Source organism: Erythrolamprus reginae, chromosome 2 (assembly GCF_031021105.1).
Source record: "Erythrolamprus reginae isolate rEryReg1 chromosome 2, rEryReg1.hap1, whole genome shotgun sequence".
In the NCBI taxonomy this organism is placed as follows: Eukaryota; Metazoa; Chordata; class Lepidosauria; order Squamata; family Dipsadidae; genus Erythrolamprus; species Erythrolamprus reginae.
The window spans coordinates 255,794,094-255,813,803 of NC_091951.1; the positions used below are offsets into that span (position 1 = coordinate 255,794,094).

Consider the following 19,710-nt stretch of genomic DNA (forward strand, 5'->3'; position numbering starts at 1 on the left):
TGTGTGTATGTTAGTATAGGTTTTTTTTTAAACTTTTAATATTTTAATTAATTGGATTATGTATTGGATTGTTTTTTCACTTGTTGTGAGCTGCCCCAAGTCTTCGGAGAGGGGCGGCATACAAATCCAAATAATAAATAAATAATAAATAATAAATAATCATGCTAACTCAGGAATTCTGGGAATTGAAGTCCACATGTCATAGAAGAGCCAACTTTGCCTACCCACGTTCTAATGCAAAGAAGTTATAGTTAAATATGTGGCAGAAAATGGATTTGGGGTGTTTTTCTTAGTAAGAGAGGTTGAATGTGTATTGTTTTAGAAGGTGTGTGTGTATATACATACACAATATATTATATATATTTTTATTGTTGTGAGCCGCCCCGAGTCTTCGGAGAGGGGCGGCATACAAATCTAATAAATAATAATAATAATAATAATAATAATAATAATAATAATGCATACTAAGTAGTGGAATTTCCATGAATTATTATTTTTTGTCCAGCTTTTACTCTATCACCAATTGTTAATGATTTATTTTTTTTACTTTGCTATTTTTGTCCACTTCTTATGAAAGACAAGTTCATTTTTAGGCATTACCAGGTTTTGCTTTCAAAATGTAAAGAATTCAGGCGATGGATTCTTGAGATATTGAATGCAACCCACCCAAGATGGCCCATTTGCTAAAGTGGAGGAGTAGGATGGTCAGTCATTAAAATATGTGGTTCAGTAATTTCATAAGTGTGATAGAGACGTTTCTGAATAGTTGAATAAGCACAGTGCTGGTGGCTCCTCCACTTAGCCTCCAGGCACAACAGAAAACAACCCCTCAGTGATTTCAAACTCCTCTTCTCAAGCAGGAGACCCTATACCAGAGATGACAAACCTTTTTTTCCTTGGGTGCCAAAATAGTGCTCATGTGTGCTATTGCATGCATACATGTTCCCATATTCAATGCCTTCCCACATACCCCCCTCCCCTATTTCCTGACTTCTGGTGGGTCCAATTTTCACCCTCCAAAGGCTTTCCTGGAGCTTGGGGAGGGAAAAAATGCCCTCCCCTGCCCCCTGGAGGCCATCTGGAGATAAAAATGCCCTCCTAGAGCCTCCACGAGAGCCAAAAAAATCAGCTGGCAGGCACCCACATGTGCGTTGAAACTGAGCTAGGGCAACGGCTTGTGTGCCAGCAGATATAGCTCCGCATGCCACCTGTGGCATGTGTGGCATAGGTTCGTCATTACGACCCATTTCAGCCAAATAGCTGTCCAGTCTCTTCTTAAAAACACCAGTAATGAAGCACTCCCAACGTCTGAAGGCAAGCCGTTCCACTGGTTTATTGTCATTGCTATTAGGAAGTTTCTCCTTAATTTCAGGCTGTTTCTCTCCTTGATTAGTTTCCATTCATTGTTTCTTGTCCTGCCCTCCGGTGCTTTGGAAGATAAATTGACCCCTCCTCTTTGTGGCAGCCTTTCAAATACTGGAATAGTATTACGTTCCACCAGTCCTTCTTTTCTCTAGACTCATCTTAGTTGCTCTTCTTTGCACTTTTCACAAAAGCTCAACATCTTTTTTGTAATGTGGTGACCAAACCTGGATGCAGAATTCCAGATGTGGCCTTAATAAGGCTTATAAAGCGGCACTAATACTTCGCATGGTTTTGATTCTATTTAGACAACCAAGGATTGTCATGAGTGCAAATCAGTGAATTGGGGAGGATTTGGGTTCTCTACAATAACATAAAAGCAGCCTGCTAACAACTTAAAAGGCTTTTCTCTTGATGTACACGCTTTAATGCTCCCTAGTGAGAACTGTTGCAAGAAAAGAGCTACAATCTGCCCGCTTACCTCACTTTACAGAGCTTACTAACTAATATTCTCTTTCTGAATATTCAACATTCTCCAAATTTTCCCAGCAAGCACTAGCAGAACCCAGCAAGTATTTGAATTGAAAATTCCATTTAATGAAAGTTAAGAAGCAATTTTCTCTTTTCTTACCCCCATAAATCTACATACATACATACATACATACATACATACATATATACATACATACATATTTAATTCAATCCCTGTACGTGTTTCAAGTGACCCCCTTATTTTTTGTTGTTGTGCTTGTCTTAATTGTCAGACAAAATATTTCTCCAACCCCACCATGTAGTCTGCAAAGAAGGATGAGAGAACTGCCGGGGAGGCAGGGGAGAGGCCAAAGGAAGTTTGAAGGGATTTGAATTTTTAATCACTGAATTTAGAAAGCAAACTTTCCTCCTTTGGGGAAAAAAAAAAGATCTATTTGAAAAATAGAGCAAAGAAGTGCATAAGGCTGAGAGTTATTCTGAAAGAATGTCAACTCAAGAAGAAAAATGTGAATTGGGAGGAGATGGTGTTGCTGAATTCCAGAAAGATCTTATAGATAATCCTCAAGATACAGAGATTGTTGCGTCCTTAGCAACAGCCAGTGCTGTTCCCAATTGGTTGTCGAAAGGAGCGGGAGATTGCTGCCACCTGATTGGCTGTTGCGTCTGACAGCTCCTATGAAAGAGTTGTCAGGCGCAGCTGAGACAGTTCTATTCATATTGTTACTGTTCCTGCTAGTTGTTGCACTGCTGTTGCCATTCTGAATAAAGAGTTTCGTTCTGTTCACCACTTCCTAAGTATTTAACAGAGAACATTTAATTAATGTTTGAAATTATGTTAGGGGAATACACCCTACCCAATCTACCTAGGGCTATTATGGCCCTTTTATATTTTATGGATTTCAATTCCTGGAATTCCTCAGCTGGCCATGCCAATTCAGGAATTCTGGGAGTTAAAGTCCACAAGTCATAAAGGGGCCATCATTCCCCACCTCTTCTCCACTTCACCCTTATGACAAAGAACCGGATTGCTGCAGTATCTTCCTGTTTCCATCCCCCCACCCCGATTGCTGGAACCCCGTAATGCTTGGGCTTCCTCACTACATTCCCATCACCTTCCCCCCACATTTACCTGCTGAAGCTCTCCTGAGCACATGATGTAGAAGAGTGAGCCGAGCCCTGTATTACCTAGGTCAGGTCCATGGTTGCCATGGAAGTCATGAACTCCTGTGCCAACCCAGAGGATTCACCGAGTGGCAGTATATTGAGATCCCCCAAGACTATCAGTCTGGGGAACTCAACCATCAACCCGGCTACCTCCTCGAGTAGTGCAGGCAGGGCTGTTGTCACTTACTGAGAAGCAGGTTCATGAGCAACAAGCCCACCTGAACCTTCTGGTCTATAATAGACACTCCTTCCCCCCTTCCCTGGTGACACGGCTGGTGCCACACCTGAAATCCGGCTGGGCACACCTCCTTTGGGACCCAACCAGGTCGGCGTCTTCATCAAAGAGTAAGTCCTGGATGGGGAAAGCTTTATTCATGACTGATCTGGCGTTAAGCCGAAGCAACCTGATGTTTTGTCATGTTTTGTACTTTGTATTGATTTTATTGTGTAAGCTGTCCTGAATCTACTAGAAATCCAATAAAATAAATAAATTAAATAAATAAATAAGAAAGGCAGGTCATGTGTCACTGGGCCACATAGCGGCAATCCAAATTGGATTCCATTTTGTCCTGTGAGGAGGACAAAATGGCTACTGCCAGACAAATGGCTTTTTTTTGGCACTCAAAAAAGCTTCTAAAGCTGTACAAACCTGGATACGGTAGCAAAATGAAGCAGTTTGTCCCAGGGCTGTGCAGCAGTGATCCAAATGTGGTCACCATTTTGTCTCCCCCTCATTTGCCCCTACAGGAACTCCTGAATATATTTTTGAGCTACAGTTGAATCCGCTCATTATAGTTGCATGTCACAGACAAAATGGCGGCCTCCAGTCAAGCTGCTTTGTTAGGTTGCTTTAGACAGGTCTCCACAGTACTGCACACACTTTGAATGTTGCAGAAACCTTCTAAAATATTGTTCAAAGTTTGTTAAGGCAGGAAACCGAAGCAGTTTGCCCCTATGTGACCCGAATGCAACTACCACTTTGTGAGTGGAACCATGCCCTGCAGCCATTCAAAAAAGCAAGTCATTCCAGCCTTCTGGAAGCCTATAATTCTAAGAAAGAACCCTTTTTAGGTGATGATAAAATGTTTGTTGCCGAAACCATTGTTAGTTTTGTGATCGGCATCTCAACTGGATGGTGGCAGAATTGTAACTTTTCCCCTGAAGCTTATTCTGTCTTGTAAAATATGTGTTTCTGTTGAGGCAGTTAGCTTCCATGATAGGTTTCCTGCTTTTGTCTTACTGTATGTGATGATACAAAATCCAGAAGTGAAAAATAATAGAAATTGGGTCTATTATGTCCAGTAGGAATTTGGCTTATGTTAGTGACAACTAAAGGAAAGCTTGTCAAATGGTTCTATATTATTTTACTTTTAAAGAATATTTTCTCCCATCATTTGCCGACTGACCATTTTCCTCAGGAGAATTTCACATGAGAAGATTGCAACCTGCCACTGGTGTTGTTTAGCTATGACAGGGATACTATATCTATGGCTGGCACAAATCCTACTTGGCAAAGGCTGCTAATCATGTAATTCTGTCAACATCAGACTTTTTGCCACAACTGATTTTATTTTTTAAAATAATGGGTTGGTGGCTGGCAGAAAAATGCCAGACTCATTTTAAAATTATTATTATGAATACATCTCCAGATATAACATACGGGAGTCTATATCAGTGAGTGGCTGTAATACATTAAAACATTTTTTTTTAAAAAATATATTTTTATTGATTTTGTAAATATGGTTACATAAAACAAACATAAAACAGTGCACAGTGCGTGTGCACATCACCCGACCGACAATAACCATCACCACCACCACCAATTGCGGGGGGTTCAAATATTTACTAGTTTATATTTATATATTTCCTTGGCTCTACTTTGCATTTGTTATTATTGAAAGAGTGATTGGAGTTTATTTTTCACATTTGCGTCACAGATTCTACTTAGCATATAACCTTTCACCTTATTCCATCGTGCCATCAGCTTCTCCAGTTTATTTTCATCAAAGTTGTTTAATCTCATTTCCATGATTTCAAAATGAATGTGATCCACCATGTACCAGTACCAGTTCTGTAGTGTCCATTTTATAGACTCTTTCCAACCCAATACCACTACCACTTGAGCACTTTCCAGTGCTGCAGCTTTTATTTCTTTAAAATGCCAGACTCATTTTAAAATTATTATTATGAATACATCTCCGGATCTAACATACGGGAGTCTATATAAGTGAGTGGCTGTAATACTGTACATTAAAACAATAATAGTAACAAGAACAGCAGTTTTCATGGAAAAATAGTATTTTTTTGAAAGTGAATATATTTGCCCGTGTAAAAAAGGGAAGAATAAAAAGGAGTGGGACAATGTTTCTCAATCTTGTCAACTTTAAGAAATCTGGACTTCAATTCCTAGATTCTGGGATGCTTCTTTGCTGGCTAGGGAATTAGGATACACTGGTGAAGGAATTCTAGGAATTAAAATCCAGTCAACTTAAAGTTATAAGAGTGAGAATTACTGGTCTAAGGAATTTCAAAGGGGAGAATGGCTATCCAAGTTTTTTTTGCCTTTCAGCAAATGTGTATTTTATCATAGTCATAGACAGCCATTTTATCTAAGTCTCCACCAAAATTCCTAATGCACTTATGGGTCATTTTTCATCAGTTGAATATGTTTTCTAAGATTTATAATATTCAAGCCTCAAACCAAAGGAAGAAATTTTGCAATGTGAAGAAGCACCTTTGAGAGAAATAGGCAAGTTGATGACAGTTATGTCAAGATCTGTAAAGCTAATTTAATTATAAATATATAAAATGGAACAAGGTATAAAAAGATTGTATGAGAACATTAATAATTAGCCTTACTTGTTATATTACTGTAGCAGGGGCATTGCAACTGTGAAATACAATTTTAAGACATGACTTAAGGTGTGAGACCCACTAGACTAGCCATGTTACTAAACATGACTTCAGAGCCTTGCAGTAAGTGGTTGCTACTTCCTACCAATGTGTTGATAATGTCACATTCAATTCCAAGGATTGTAGCAGGGAAGTCTTGTGCAAATGGAATTTCCTGAATGAATCTGAATTTCTCATTGTACTTGGTAATAGTCTGAGATAGCGATAGCACCTAGACTTACATACTATTTCACAGTGCTTTTATACAGCATTCTCTAAGCAGTTTACAGAGTCAGCATATTTCCCCCAATAATCTGGGTCCTCATTTCAGAAGGATGGAAGGCTGAGTCAATCTTGAGCCTGGTGATATTTGATCTGCCAAATTGCAGGTAGCTGGCAGGTAGCAAAGGTAGTCTGCCATACTGGATTCTAACCACTGCGCCATCACAGCTGTTCATTGTAATTTGTTTTCACCAAATCCCAGCGACCAGTTAGGTCCCACAGAGTTGGCCTTTTCCGCGTCCCGTCGACTAAACAATGTCGTCTGGCGGGACCCAGGGGAAGAGCCTTCTCTCTGGTGGCCCCGACCCTCTGGAACCAGCTCCCCCCCAGAGATTAGGATTGCCCCCACCCTCCTTGTCTTTCCTAAACTCCTTAAAACTCACCTCTGCCATCAGGCATGGGGGAATTGAGACACTTCCCCAGGCCTATATAATTTATGTATGGTATGTTTGTGTGTAGGTCTTATTTTTAAATAAGGGGTTTTTAGATATTTTAAAAATATATTAGATTTGTTATTGTACATTGTTTTTATTATTGTGTGAGCCGCCCCGAGTCTACAGAGAGGGGCGGCATACGAATCTAAGAAATAATAATAATAATAAGTGCTGAGGCAGAGAAGATTCTTCTGGATACTGACATTTGGAGTTCTTTGATTGATGGGATCTGTAGTAGGCCCTCTCTGCTGGCCTGAGTAAGACAGGCTAGTCATAACAGGGCAATATGGTTCATCAAATAGTGTGGACCTGTGTCATTAAGAGCTTTAGAGATCATAACCAACATCTTGAACTGAACTCATGCCTAAAGTGGGATCAGAACTCATGGGACAACACCCTGCTTTAACCACTTGATCAAACTGCTAGCCTTATTATTTATTAATCGGATTTGTATGCCGCCCCTCTCTGTAGACTCGGGGCAGCTAACAACAATAATAATACAATGTAAACAAATCTAATATTTAAGTTAATTTTCTTATGCCTTTTGTGTGGTTTTACATTTACTTTACTTATATTGTTTTTGATCCTGTGTTGGACTGTTTTATGAAACTTAATTTTTTTGTGAGCACTATAGTAAACTTTTGAGGATAAGAAATAGATTTATTAAATGAGTGAGAGAAAGATAACAGAGCTTTTGGTCAAATGGATAATGTAATGCCTACCTGATAATAATCAAGAGTAAACAATTCCTTTGACCCAAACTTCATGAAACCACAGATATTCTCTCCATTGATGGCAAGCAAATGTCCCAGTATCAGAATTGGGTGACCTGAAGTGATGTCAGATGTGACATGGAGTTTGTTCTCCAAAAATCTATATACCCATCCACTACATATTCTCTAGATGTTAAAAAAAATACTTGTTTTGATGAAAGGTTGTATTTAAGTAGTCCTGGTGGTAAATTCATATTTTTGCAAAAAGAATTTGCAAAAATTTGCAGCTGACAGTAATGGAAGACCTCTAGTATTACTAAGTATCTTTTTAAAAAAAGCACGATATAATTTCTGTCCATTAAATAAGTTTTTCCTCTCCACCGGGAAGATAATCCTGAATAGTGGTTTAAATTTTGACTTCATTAGGTTTTTTTTTAATGCATCCATTCACAAATTATTCTTCCCTATAGAGAGCCTCTAATGGATATCTTCGGTATGCAGCATGGTGCAGTAACAGTAAATGGAAATATTGATTTACTTCTGTTTGAGTTCATACAATTTCATGAAGGAAAGTGCTTAATGCATTGCTTTTAAATGGCAGACCAGAATCTTTAGGTAACAAAAGGTGACAGGTGGACCAAAAAAATCAGCATAATTGATTGACATTTGGGCCATTTACTCAGGCCTAAGATAACTCTAAATTGAATTTCTCAGTTTCTCTGTTCAGTTGTATAAAGTATAAAAAAATAAAAATAATTATAATTAATTGACATGTTGGGCATCTATTCAGGCCTATGATAAATCGAGATTGAATTTCTCAGCTTCTACGCTCAGTTGTTCTATTTGCCAGTCAAGCTTTCCTGCCTAGCTTATGTCCATTAAGTTTGCAGCTGCTGTATCCTGTGCCAAGCTTCACTATCCAAGCTATCTATTAATGTTCAGTCTCAAGAAAGCTAGGAATTTACAATGCGGTGAGCTTCCAATATGTTGATACTGCAACTCTCAGAATACACAATCAGCATCATGGGCAGAATGAAAAGAAGTCTAGGACCTTCGTTTTTTAGTTTAGAATGGTTTGGTTTGTGTTCATCTTCCCTACAAGTAATTAGAAATAGCTAGCAGTACTTCATCTCCAATCTCTTGACAGCCTTGCTGAGCTAGTAGACAGACTGATGGAGTATTACACAAGGCACTGAAGAACAAATATTGCTGGAACAGCCTTTGCTTATCCCATTCGAATGTGGCTGTGAGGAAAACAAAGGAAGCTATCATAGACTTGGCTACTGACAGAATCAAGTTTATTTCAGTATGTTTCCACATCAAGTGAGACAATCTATTAAGGGGGAGGGCCGGTTGCCTTCACTAGCTGATCTGCCTTAGTGATTGACTTAATTATAGAAAAGGCTTGTGATGTTGCTGCTTTTAATTTTTCAATTGAATGCATTATTTGATTTAAATTTATTGATTTAGTCTATTATTTCATACTTTCTTGTAATTTATTTTATCAGTCTCACACATTTTTTTAAATAAAATAAAATAAATGGGACTCTAATTCTGAATTCATTAAAATAAAATAGTTTGTTCACCCCATACATTTTTGCGTCAGTTTCTGGCAATCAACTCTGTCATGTTCAAGGAGCACTTTCACTCTATGACAGCATATCTTTTAGGCTCCTTCAGCGTCTCCATCTGAAATGACACATGAGTGCCTCCCATTATAGCAGCCACTATTCCTGGAAATGTCATTACAATTTTTAACCAAAAGTTTATCAAATGTTGAGCTTTCCACTGTCATCTGAAGTTTGAATCTTTCTCTGTATTTCATCTAATTGAATTTTAAAGCATTTGTGGATTCCTCCCACCCACCCCTTTCCCCCTAGAATGTTATTACTGATTTTGGCATTGGACCAGACTGGACCACTTCCAGATTGACTCTTTGGGGAGCTCTAGAAAAAGGATTGTGTTGTCTTCTATCCCTCATTTCCCATTAGAGATTTGAGTGATAGCAAGCTCTTGTTACATTGTAAATTGAAAATTGTACTGTCATTTATCCCAAATGTCCTCCTCCTTCCATAAATGCTTTCTTGTTATGTGTGATGGAATGTGGAGCTGATTTTGGAAACACTGAGGAGGCAGTTAAGGGCGCAAAGGAGTCATTGCAAAGTGATTCTTACTTCTAGGGGTGGACAAGGAATGAGAAATTATGCTAAGTACAAGTTGCATGGAATAACTACTTTGGTAGGTGTTCTGCCGGGCTCTCTGGTAGAAGCCTCCCGAAAATTCACAGGTACAAATTTCAGACACACACACGTTTGAAAATTCAAAACAATGTCCTTTATCACAAAATTCAAAAGAAACAAAGCACCCTTTTTGTATTGCAAAGAGCACTCTTCCCCAAAACAACCTTGTAGGCTGTACAAGTCCCTTAATCAGTCCTTAAGTACTTAGCTAGTAGCTGTGAAGAAATGTCACAGCCCTCCTCCTTCCCACGAAGTGAAACCCACACACACTTTACTTTGCTTTGGTGTCAAAGGCATGAAAAATCCACAAAGTTCAGAAACAGCGAGGCACGATCCTGAAGAACTGCGATCAGATAATCTTCCACAACGGCCAAACTAGCACGCTGCTATTTATAACAGCAGCTCTAACTACTGGAGCCCCACCCAAACACAGGTGGCCTCTCTTATCTCCTGTAATATTTCCTCAATTGGTCTCCTCGATGCATAAGTCTGCGCCTGCTTGGGTCTAACACTTCGTCATCCGAATCTACCGAAGATAATGGTGATTGGCTTCCTGGGCTGTGTGCCAAGCCCCCCTTTTCCAAGTCACCCCCACCTTCTTCTTCATCTGAGGAAACTGCACTCCCTGACTGCACTCCCTGACTCTGCCAGCAACAAAACAGGCCTAGGACATGTTGACATTTCCCCTGCCTCCACCTCCACATTCCCTGGGGCAGGAGCTGGGCCAGAGCCAACCACAACAGTAGGCCTTCAACATTTTGTTACATTGCCCAAATAGCAATAATTCTTTTTCCAGTACTATAAACATATATCCATTGTAAGATAAAATACAGGAAATAGTATAAGGGCAGACTAGATGGACCACGAGGTCTTTTTCTGCCGTCAGTCTTCTATGTTTCTATGTTTCTAGTAGTGGTTCTAGTTTTTGAGCTTGCCAGCCTCATAAAGCTGGGCATTATCTCAGGAGATTAAAGGATCCACAATTGTTCTGTTCAGCTCCATGCCTCTCAAGTGGGATGTTTGCAAATAATTCCCTCCAGTTTCCAACGATAATTGATAATTGATGCTAGTCATCAGCCACATTGAAATACTGTAAGCAATTAGAAATGGAAGGAGAAGACAACTAATTCTGACATTGGAGAAGTCAGCATATTCTGCCTGCATTATCTGGATGCAAAAGGAATAGTGATTGAAATGTAAAGGAAGCCTCTGTCAATTCCCCCACTCCCACCCTATTTCATGTATAAGTCAGGCAATGAAACATAGGCTATTTTCCCTCTCTTCTGCAATTTCCTTCTAAATCCTGTAGACTGGTTTCTACTCTAATGGAATAATAAGTAAGAATTGATTCTGAGTGGGAACTGATTGTCATGACGATTAAAAAAGGAAGCAAGCCTACTACTGTGTAGTGGGCGGCAATAGGCAAGAACAGACTAGCATAGACACAACAGCATTTATTGACTCAAAAGTGAATTGAGGAGCAACAGGCAAATCCCTGCAATTTATACTCTGGGCCCACAGGGCCTTAACCAATCATAATACTAGAAAGAGCCCATCCAAATATGAATGTTCTAAGTTCCCCTCCAAAAGAGTTGAAGTTAACAGTTAGGGTCATCTAAAGGTTACTTTCACTTTAGCTGAAGTGCTAAACACAAATATAATATATATAATGTATAGTATATATAATATTTGTTTTCGTAGATTTTCACGGGTACAGATATGAAGGTCTTGGCATATTCGGGTTTCTTCCCATGTAGGATTTATAGATTTCTGGCGACGTTTCGACAAGGACCCACTCGTCATCTTCAGGCTGGTGCTTCTCTCCTTGTTCTAGGGCGAACACAGTGAGACCTGAGCTGCCTTCCCTCTATAAATACTGGTGGGTGGGTGTGGTTTGATGACTCAGCAGCTGCATGCTGCGTTGAAACTTCCTGGTGAGTCAGTGGGGTAACACCTGGGGTCGTTGATGTTCTAACTGGTTCTTTAGAAACCTTAGTAAAGCTGTGATGATGTCATGGAGCCGATTCTGTTGGTGCTGGTCTGTGGACACCATTTTGCTTCTGTGGATTTTGCTTCTGAGCATGTGCAGAAGCTAAGTTTTGCTTCTGCACATGCACAGAAACTATTTTTTGATTGCTGTGAGGTGCATGCGTGACTGGTGCAACCCTGGGCAATCCGGCAGCAAAACGAACCACAACCCACTGCTGAATACCTACCACTTTTATTTATATAATTATATATTTATATAATTTCATATTTTATTGGAGGACGTAATAGAAATATAAAGCTTATGTCAGATTCTTTTGCTAGCTGGGTTTTTATGTACTTACCAATTAGCTTGATCACTTTGTCCACCCAGATGTAGGTACTCTCTTGATTTCAGACTAATGTGAGAGTGAATGCCTGTTATAATGCCAGTAGAAAATTCAGCATGAAGACAGTGGTTGAAAATAGACTAAACAAATTCATCTCCTTTGATATTACTGCATCTCTTAATTAGTAGAAATTAGGAATTCATAATGGTAATAGTGATTGGGTGAATTGTTTGATTAGGAAAATAGGTACAAAATTTAGGTATTTTGTTTTATATTTGCGAAGATAGTTAATATCCTGTGTCACTTAAGATTTAGCAATTCACAACTGCATGCCAATCTTGAACTGTCAGAAGACAATGCATTAAAAACTTGTTGTTCTGTTCGGGTCTATGAGACCTGAAATCAAAGTTTGACACCCTGTAAAAAATTTTCCCTGCATAGGAAAAATATAAATGACCTGAAAAAAATTATGCTTATTTGTTTATTTTGCTCACAAGTGGGCCACCCCTTCGGCCTTGCCGTGTGCCATTATTTTCACTTTTTATATAGATTTGTCTAGAAATATTGGGAATATCCTTTTGAAAAGCAAGCACATGATAGCCAGACAACTAATTTTATGAAAGAAATCCATTTTACTAAAAACAAGTATGTAATTTTGAAATTAACAGCATGATTTTTATAAATGTTTTTAAATTATTAGATTTGTTATGTATTGTTCTATTGCTGTTGTGAGCCGCCCCGAGTCTACGGAGAGGGGCGGCATACAAATCTAATAAATAAAAATAAAATAAATAAATTGAAATAATTGAACACAGCGAGGGGGAGACTTTTATGTGCAAAATAAACAAATAAGCATCAATGTTTTCAGTTCAATTTTCATTTCATTATGTTCAGAAATGTTCAAGCTAGCAATCCCACACCAACTTTAGTAAAATAGAACACATTTTGAAGGCAAAACTATAAATTGAAAAAAAAATCACAAAAACGGGGGGGGGGGCGCATTTTATCAGCAAAATAAACCAATAAGCATTGATTTTTTCATTTCAATTTTCATTTCATTGTGTGAAGAAATGTTCAAACTTGTTTCCAAGTGAAAAAAGCTTTGAAAAAGACCAAATATAGATACCTAAAATGAACAATTTGCGGTCCGGGTCAAATAGACCCGGGAACAGAACTTTAGGATGTGTTTTTGAGCAGAACACAAAGGTTAAGACATCCTCTCAGGAAGCAGGAATCCAGTGATCTGAAACAAGATTCTGGGATAAAGTTCAAAACCAGATGGTAAGTAAGCCCAAGAAGAGGTGATGGAAGGAAAAGGTAAGATTAAGATAAGGTTAATGGTCCTGTTCAAGATTGCTATGTTTTATGTGGCTGAGGACCTCTAGATTTTTAACCCAGTCACTAGAATGAAAGAAGAGAGGTTATCCTGTTATCCTGTTTATGATATAATAATTTGCCCTGGGTACATATTCAAAATTGCTTATGTTTGTCTCATTGAGAGATTTCTCTGTGTGTATGTATGTGTATACATACTTAGAGGAGTATCTATACATGCATATGTTCATACAACCCTAAAACCACATCTCAACCTTGAGATTTAGTTGGATTACTTAATTATTGACCTTGGTTCTCAGTTTTTTATATTTCACATGTTTATTTCATTGGAACCATGCACTGCTTCAGGAACTGATCTAAAAACACTATCGACTTTGCTGAAACCACAGTGGTTTCGTTCGTTCTTTCATTCATTCATTCGTTTGTTCGTTCTTTCATTCATTCATTCCTCTTTCATTCATTCATTCATTCATTCATTCATTCATTCATTCTATGTACAAGATAGCAGGTATATGTATAAACATAAACATAAGGAAAGTGAGTACAATAGGATAGTAAGACAGGGATGGTAAGCACAATGGTGCATTTATGCATGTCTTTTACAGACCTCTTAGGAATGGGGTGAGGTTAATTGTAGACAGTCTAAGGTTAAGGTTTTGGGAGGGTTGGAGAAGAAACCACAGAGTCAGGTAGTGAATTCCAGGCATTGATCATTCTGTTGCTGAAGTCATAATTTCTGCATAACAAAAAAATGTTGGTGTAAAGTTGACTTACAACCCCACCAAACACCCAAAGTCCTCGATTTATGACCAGCCAGGAAGGCTGATGCTGACTGGCTAAGCAAAAGAGGTGGGAAAGTTAAAACACTGTGATTGGTTGTCTGTCTCACAGCCACACTATAAAAGTCTGTTTGCTGTTCTATTTAAACTGAGCTGGAGTGGTCCTCAAAATGCCAAAATAAAAGTTTCCTGTTTAAAAAAGTCAAGCCTCTGTTAGGTTCTGTCAGTGCAAAGACTCACCTATCTAACAGTTTGTTTGTTTGTTTGTTTGTTTGTTTGAAATGCTCCCAGTTCGGGCCTGCCTGCCAGTCATTGGAAAGCCAATAGTGATGGCAGTGTGAGGCTTTGCCCACGCAACATAATACTTTGTGCATGTGCAGAGGGTAAAAGAACCCAAATGAGGTGGTCTGGATGGGTGGGTGAAGCCTCGTGTTGCCATCGCTACCGACTCTCCAACAACTGGCAGGCACGTCCGAACTGGGAGCATTTTACCCCTGCCATGGCCTATCTTGTGGTGGTGACCTATATTTTTGGCTCCTGGGAACACAATTTTTATGAACAAATATCATGGCCTATTTTTTGGTTTGTGTTCTCTTGTTTGGTTATTTTGTTGCCTTGTATGATGAAGGAAATGTTTTTGGCCTTCACCTTGGAGGTTTGTCTTTTAAGAGCTAGAATATATATATATATATATATATATATATATATATATATATATATATATATATATATATATATATATATATATATATATATATATATATCCATCCATCCATCCATCCATCCATCCATCCATCCATCCATCCATCCATCCATCCATTCATTTATTTGACTTTTATGCCAATTTTACATGTGAGAAGTATCGCCACTGCTGCCTAGAAAGCAGCAATTGATGATGAATTATTAGCAGCTAAATAATTCTTCTCTTAATTTTCTCATTATGTAGCATTCACCTATCAGATCTAGTGTTTTTGAGATGTGAATTTACGTAGTTGGTTTTTGGGATAATGCCCATGGATTGATTCCTAAAAGAAAAAAGAAAGAGGATTTGCTTGATGCAGGGAGTTCCATGACTGATCAGAAAAGAGATATGATTTTCAGGCCATGAGCGAGCATTGGTAATTGGTGATTTTACACATTGTCACAGGTGCCAAAGCATAAAAATGGTTCAAAGAATTGAATGGCCAAGCTCTTATCAGAGATCTCAGAAGATCTCAGCCATCTAGCTATATCTTGGAGGTCACTGGGCGCCATCTAGTGTTGCTGGCACCGCATTGTAAGTTTCATCTAATAGGAGAAATGGCAATGGCCCTTCTTACAGGCCAAAGGATATTGATTGTGGAGAACCTGAAGTAGGTCCACCTACAAATGGAAATCTGATATTTGGAGCAGAAAATTTTATATTAAAGAACTTCTGTTACACTTTGGAAAAGATAAGTATATTACCCTTAATGCTGTGAAAATTAAGTTTTAAAATTATTTAGAACAATTACCATTGCCTGGAGGTATTGCAAATGCTCCCAAGGAACTGTGTAAAGGATTGGGATTTTTATTTCAGAAGCAAACAAGGTTAATACAACCTTGTTTATATAGTGTATGTTGACTTACATTTCCAAGAATGTGAATACTTGCATACACCTTTTCCCTTCCCATTAGTTATGTGTAGAAGTAGCAGAATTTCCAAAAATGTGAGTTTCTAGATGCAGAAGAGAAAAAAAAATCTACGTGCTTTCCAAAAATAGAGATCAGCTCTACTATCTTTCAGACACTGGCATCATTGTTCCTTAAGATTACTCGTTCCTTTAATCCAGTCCTTTACCTAAAGTATCTGTCTAATCTGTTATATTCTCTGCTATAGAAATTGCTGTATAGAATTCTTCCTATTCTGTGCCCAGTTACAAACACTTAACAAAAAAATATTTTAATGAATGTAATTCAACATCTCTGCACAAATGTTTATGAAATTTTGCATTCTTCATCTTTCCTAATGGCTCTAGCTTTTCTAGAGGTATCAGCCCACTTAATTGGATGCATAAGGACTATAATCAAGATTGCTCTGTTTTCATTTCATGAAATCTTGCTCCAAGATTCAAGTGCTCTTGAATAAATGATACTTGCACACTCCTAGACCATGCTCAACCCTTTATAGGTACCATAAATTAATTTTGAAAAGGGGTTAAAACAGGATTCTGTGGTCCAGAAGATCAAACAACTGTGGGGCTTGTTGGTGCCCCGAGAGACCTCCATTTGCCTCTTTCTGTTTATTCTTGCCTCTCTCTAAAAAGTAATTTTGAAATATTAATTTTAACATTTTAGTTTTTATAAACATACTCTTTTTATATTCTGACATTTTATTGCATACCATCCAGAGACCCTCTTTGAGGAAGATGGGCAGTTCAGAAATGCAAAAAAAGGAAAGGAAAGAGAGGAAAAAAGAAAGAAAAAAAGAGGGAGAGAGGTACAGAGAAAGAAAGAAAGAAAGAAAGAAAGATTTTGCATGTAGTCAAATCTATGAACTTTTAAATCTTGTTGAAAAATACAATCCCTTGGCTACAATCTGAGTAGTTATAATTTCCGGACAGAAAGGTTGGAATTTATTATTTATTGTCTGTAATTTAGTTCCCAAACTTGTTCACTCGCTGGTATTACAGATTTCTCCCTAATACTATTTGCTTTCCAATGAACAGTTTAAGCATAAACCAACCAACCAACCAACCAACCAACCAACCAACCAACCAACCAACCAACCATCTCATAAAAGACTTTCTTCTGAATTAGATTATAATCAGTGTTAATACACAATTTGAATATTTTATTAGATTATATTGCAGTTTTGCTTTTTTGTCACTATTCCACACCCATGAGTCCATAATTTAAGCAACACATTAAGCATTCATATTTATATATTGTCACTTGCCTAGCTACTAACACAAAGGGTATATCATTTTTCAGTTTGTTTGAAAGTGGGTGTCAGTATGAATTTCCATTATCAGTGACAATGAATTCCCCATATGTGATTCCTAAGATAAAACCTTCAAAATCGTGGCATCTAGAATCATCTGAATTCATATGACATTGTCAACATTGAGAACAACCCCTTCTGTAGTCATGGGGGCATTGAAATGACCTCGGTGTTCTCCAGAAGGCTTTCTATTGGCATTAATCACCACTTGTGAGTCTTTTGGCCCTTGGGAACAGAATTAAAAGTAGTCTTAAATTCCAGAATATACTTGTGTTCATGCAGCAACTTCTTTAGTTGGCAAATCAGTTGTGGATTAACGCCTGGGTAGATTCTATAACGGATGACCCTCTTTTTGTTATCATCACCAACAAAGCATAACTGGAGAAATGAAGACTGCTATGATATTGTACATTAGCAAGAGTTCCTGCACATCAATTTTTTTTAAAAAAAAACCTTATGCTGATTTTTGTGATTTCATTAATACTTGAACTAAATGATTGATGAAGGGGGAGGATGTAAAAAACTAGAAAAAGTCAGATCTGAGTTTATACCCATCAATAGAGAAAGATTTTGAAGGTTTTATCTTAGGAATCACATACAGGGAATTTATTGTCACTGATAATGGAAATTCATACTGACACCCACTTTCAAACAGACTGAAAAATTATATACCCTTAGCGTTAGTAGCTAGGCAAGTGACAATATATAAATATGAATGCTTAATGGGTTGCTTAAATTATGTATTCATAGGTATGGAATAGTGGCAAAAAAGCAGAACTTCAATATATTCTACTAAAGTATGCAAAATGTGTATCAACACTGATTACCTAATTCAGAGGAAATACTTTATGAGATTGTTTGCTTGTTTGTTTAAACTCTTCATTGGAAAGAATATTAGGGGAAAATATGTAATAACAATGAGTGAACAAGTTTGGGGATTAATTACACAGACAATAAATAATAGATTTCCCCCTTTCTGTCCTCCACATAACTCTTTAGATTGTAACCGAGGGAATGTATTTTTTAGCAAGATTTAATAGTTGACAGATTTAACTTCATGTAAAAATTATTTTTCTTTCTTTCTTTCCTTCCTTCCTTCCTTCCTTCCTTCCTTCCTTCCTTCCTTCCTTCCTTCCTTCCTTCCTTCCTTCTCTCCTTCTCTCTCTCTCTCCCTCTCTTTTCTTCCTTTCTTTCCTTTCCTTTCATTTTTCGTATTTCTGAACTGCCCATGTTTCTCAGAGAGGGACTCTGGATCATTTGCAGCAATAAAATTTCTGAATATAACAAGAGTATATTGTGTTAAAACTAAAATTTCAACATTAATTTTTAGAAAGAGGCAAGAATAAACATAATAAAGCAAATGAAGGTATCTCAGGACAGCAACAGGACACCAACAAGCCCCATAGCTGCATTCTCCTTTGGACCACAGAACCCTGTTTTAGCCCCTTTTCAGAAATTAACTTATCTCTGGGAGTAAGAATATTCCATAGTGCAGGGCCCAAGGCAGAGCAGGCTCTTTTCCTAGATCTCACCAGTTGGAGTTCATTAACTGACGGGGTCTGCAAGATATCTTCCCTACCTGACTGGGTGGGATGGGCCAATGTAATGGTGCAAAGACAGTTGTGCAGGCAGTCTGACCTTGTGCTATGTAGGGCTTTATAAATCACAACCAACCTCTTGGATTACATCGGGAAGCAAGCTATGCACCCTATGCAATTTGCGGAGCCTGAAGTGCTACGCGTGACATTATTGGGCACCCAATGTGGCCACTGTTTTGGATACTTAGGTTTTATACACCTAAAAATAACATTGGTAGGCACATATTTTATAAAGCTTTGCTGGCTTCCTTGTTGCTCATTGGTCCAGCCTCCCTGGAGAGATGATAAGAGCCTTGGTGTTGCAGTTGTTAGAGTGCAGTACTGAAAGCTACTTCTGCTGATCACCGGCTGCCAGCAGTTTGTCAGATCGAATCTCAGTAAGCTCAAGGTTTTCAAGGCTTTCCATCCTAAAATGGAAGATCTACATTGTTGGGGACAATATGCTTACTGTCTGTAAACCGCTTAGAGAGGGCTGTAAAGTACTGTGAAGCGGTATATAAGTCTTACTGCTATTGATAGATGCAAGTGTATCTCCAATATTTCTTCTGGGGGGGAGGGATTGTTTTCCCTCTTCTGAAAAATGTAGCAAAGAGTTGAGTTCTAATCTGTTTGTCTTATAGGCTATTTTTTATGCATAGTATACAATGTACCCTTTATTGCCATTGAGATTTCATTTTACAGTGATCCCTCTATTATCGCGAGGGTTCCGTTCCAAGACCCCTCGCGATAATCGATTTTTCGGGATGTAGGGTTGCGGAAGTAAAAACACCATCTGCGCATGCGCGCCCTTTTTTTTTCTATGGCCGCGCATGCGTAGATGGTGGAGTTTGCGTGGGCGGCGGGGGAAGACCCAGGGAAGGTTCCTTCGTCCGCTTAGCAGCTGATCTGCTCGGCATTCTCCGTACTGAAGGAGCGGGTCCAGCAGTCACATGGGTTGCTCATGTCCAATCCGGTGGAACTGAGCCTAGTGTTAAAAAAGCTTGCCGGATCCGCCCCTTCCCCAGAATTCGCTCAGTTCGCATATCCTGCGGTTGTATTGTGATAGCTCGTTCAACATTCTAACACCTTCCCTTCGATCTTTTCCTTCAAAAGTAGTAAGAATTGTTTTACCATTATTATTTACTTGCACTAATAGCGCCAGC

The 19,710-nt window shown here is 38.4% G+C and overlaps 1 protein-coding gene across 3 annotated transcripts in view; it reads left to right on the plus strand.

Annotated features, from left to right (window-relative positions):
• Positions 1–19,710, plus strand: part of LINGO2 (leucine rich repeat and Ig domain containing 2) — a 932,046-nt gene that overhangs the window by 150,190 nt on the left and 762,146 nt on the right. The gene's annotated exons all lie outside the window — the stretch shown is intronic.